The 3,393-nt window shown below is 41.3% G+C and overlaps 1 non-coding gene across 1 annotated transcript; it reads left to right on the forward strand.

Moving 5' to 3' along the window:
- Positions 1-367: 367 nt before the first annotated feature.
- On the forward strand, positions 368-474 carry LOC113601032 (U6 spliceosomal RNA). The gene has a single exon (XR_003422162.1). It is a non-coding gene; the product is annotated as a U6 spliceosomal RNA (small nuclear RNA).
- The last annotated feature ends 2,919 nt before the right edge of the window (positions 475-3,393 follow it).

Consider the following 3,393-nt stretch of genomic DNA (forward strand, 5'->3'; position numbering starts at 1 on the left):
TCCCCAGCCAATTGGCTGAGGCCACGACCCTTCCCCAGCCAATCGGCTGAGGCCACAGCCATTACCTCACCAACTGCCCCTAGACCCCTATAAAACCTTTGTGCTTTTGAAACTCGCTGGCTCTCTCCGGCATCTCACCGCTGCGTCGTGCAGGTAGGGGATTGAGCTCGAGCTAGCTCGAATAAAGGCTCTTTGCTTTTGCATCAGACTCAGCTCCCTGGTGGTCTTTGGGGATCATGAATTCTGGGCATAATGTTAGGAATTGCAGTTTCACTGGCTAAAGAGAAATAAGTCATAGAAGTCATTCACATAGTGTATTTTTGTAACTTTGGAGTTGCTATTGGCTAACCTTCATCAAAATCTATTAGTGTTCGCTTCAGCAGCACATATACTATAATTGAAATGATACAGAGAAGATTAGCATGGCCCCTGTGCAAGGATGACATTCAAATTCGTGAAGGGTTCCATATTTAAGAAAAAAAATCTGTTAGTTAAAAATAGTATTGTACATATGAAGTCAAATTTTGGAGGCTCTTATATGTTTGAATAAAGTAATGTTGAAATTAGATGGATACGTCAACATAAATCTTTAAAAATATCTTCAGAATCTATTAGTATAATCTTGATATTAAAATTATTACAATAACATCAGGATCTTCAGTTTCTGAGAGCTTTCAAATTCATAAAATACTTCCATATACAGCTTTTTAGAGGCAGGAACTATTTCATTGGCTTTTATCCCTTGAACACAGAAATTGTCAGATACAGCTCAATAAGTGTCTTAAGTAAATATTTATCTTTTGTTGTTCTCTTTGCCCCAAGTGCAAATCCCCTTTTTATACTTGGGGAATTATTCACCACATGCATCTTTGACAGAAGCCCTAAAGTCACGTGCTCTATATCCCACCTTCCTTTTCAGCTATGGCACAGGAGCATGTTGTGGGCTCAGCTAATTAGCTGTATCCTCTCAACTTTGCATCAGGAACTAGTGACACAAAAGGGCAGGAGTGGTGAAGAATCTACTGTGACATTGGCAGCAGCATCCTGTTCTATGGCATTGGTAGAAGTAGAGCCAGTGTGGCATATGGCATCCAGTGCCAAGAGGTGGGTGGCTGTGTGGGTGGTGGCATCCGATGTTCACCACCGGTGGGAATAGGATCCTCATGGCCCATAGGTCCCTGGTCTTACTTGTGCCTAGTATCCTTTGTACTTTCCCCCTTTCAGATTGTGGTGCTCTAGTTTTCCTGGCAATTCTCTTAGCTATATAAAATCCTTTCAATAAATTACTTTTTGCCAAAATTAGAGTCAGTTTCTGTTACTGGTATTAATAACCCTGACCAATAAAATATAGAATCAAATTACATATCCTTATGACCTTATAAAGATAGGTTTTCTTTTTTTAATTTTTTTAACGTTTATTTATTTTTGAGAGACTGAGAGAGACAGAGTGTGAATGGGGGAGGGGCAGAGAGAGAGAGACAGAGAGAGAGACAGAGAGAGGGAAAATCCAAAGCAGGCTCCAGGCTCCAAGCTGTCAGCACAGAGCCCAATGCAGGGCTCAAACCCACAAACTTCAAGATCATGACCTGAGCTGAAGTCAGACATTTAACTGACTGAACCACCTAGGCACCCCTAAAGATATGTTTCCTGAATAGTATTTACATATTGGGAAACAAAGATTAAGAGACATTAATTAACTTGGCTAAGATCAAACATTTAGAAAGAACTAAGAGCCAGGATTCAAATATAACTGCTCTAAGTCCAGGGCTTTTTCTTTTTATCATAGTGTGGCTACATGCTAAGCAACACTTTTTCATTTTACTAAGCACACAGGAAGCTTACATTTCACAGCCTCTCTTGTCATTAATTGGGGCCAAGTGACCGATTTATGGACAATGAGTGAAGGTGATGCTTGCCCCTTCCAGTGTTGGCCACAAAACTGTCTCCTCAATCTTGTATGTACTCTCTAAAGGGAAAACCTTGGGTTTTTTTCCCCCTATGTAATGAAAAACCCATTTCTTCCCTATTATATGCTTCTCTTTTATGAGTCTCCTTTATTATTCATACAGAACAATTTACTTCTGACACTTCTGGTCATTAAATATGTGGAGGTTTTCCCAATATCAGGCAAATTCTCTGTGACACCAGATGAATGTCTTACAATTTGTCAGTTCTGACTCTATGTATGTGGAGATAGCATCAGATCTCACAGGCAAAATCCTCAGTCCAAGACTGCTCCTCTACCTTCAGATACAGGTTGCAAGCCCAGGGTTATCACCTGTGATTCTGACCAACCAGCCATAGATCAGAGGTCCCAATACCTCTCTCCTTGGGTTTGATTAATTTGCTAGTACCATTCACAAAACTCAGAGAAACCCTTCCTTATGTTTACTAGTTTATTAAAGGATGTGATAAAGTGTATAAATAGTCAGATGAGATGCACAGAGTGAGGTGTGAGAATGTCTGAGCACAGGAACTTCTATCCCCATGGAGTTGGGGTGTATCACTAACCCCATGTGGTTTTTGCCAGCCTGGAAACTTTCTGAACCCCACACTATAAAGATTTTATGGAGGCTTTCTCACATAAGCATGATCAATTATTAACTCCATTTCCAGCCCCTCTCCTCTCTCTAAAGAAGGCAGAGGGTGTGTGTGTGGGGGGGGGGGGGTGTGCAGTGAAAATTCTAAGCTTCTAATCATGGCTTGGTCATGACCACCATCCAGAAGCCATCTACAAGCCCACCCAGGGTTGCCTCACTGGAACAAAAAACGCTCGCAGTGTTCTTATCACTTTACGAGAGTTTTAGGAGTCTTGTGTCAGGGATAGGGTCAAAGATAAATATTAGAACAAGAGATGAACCTAGTGTTCTTATCACTTAGGAAATTACAAGGGTTTTAGGAGCTCTTTGCCAGGAATTGGGGGTGGAGTCCAATATACGTATTTTTTATTACCTCACATTCTCTTTCTGTTCAAGTGGCTTAAAGTATGATTGAAGACCCTAACCAAGAAAGGAATCCAAAACTGAGTCATTATTTGGAGTAGAGTTACCTGAAAGAGCTACCTGGGGCACATTATGAACTGGAGACCAATTTTTGTTGTGTTCTGCTCCTCTTATTTGAAGGTTTATTGTCAAAGAGGCAAGTTAACTCTTTTTTAAAAAATTTTTTCTTAATGATTTATTTATTTTTGAGTGACTGAGAGAGAGAGAGAGAGAGAGAGAGCATGAGCAGGGGAAGGAGAGAGAGAGAGAAAGCGTGCACTCGCATGGGGGAGGGGCAGAGAGCAAGGGAGGCACAGAATCTGAAGCAGGCTCCAGGCTTTGAACTGTCAGCACAGAGCCTGATGTGGGGCTCGAACTTGTGAACTGTGAGATCATGACCTGAGCTGAAGTC

The sequence above is a fragment of the Acinonyx jubatus genome, chromosome B1 (genome assembly GCF_027475565.1).
Source record: "Acinonyx jubatus isolate Ajub_Pintada_27869175 chromosome B1, VMU_Ajub_asm_v1.0, whole genome shotgun sequence".
Lineage (NCBI taxonomy): Eukaryota > Metazoa > Chordata > Mammalia > Carnivora > Felidae > Acinonyx > Acinonyx jubatus.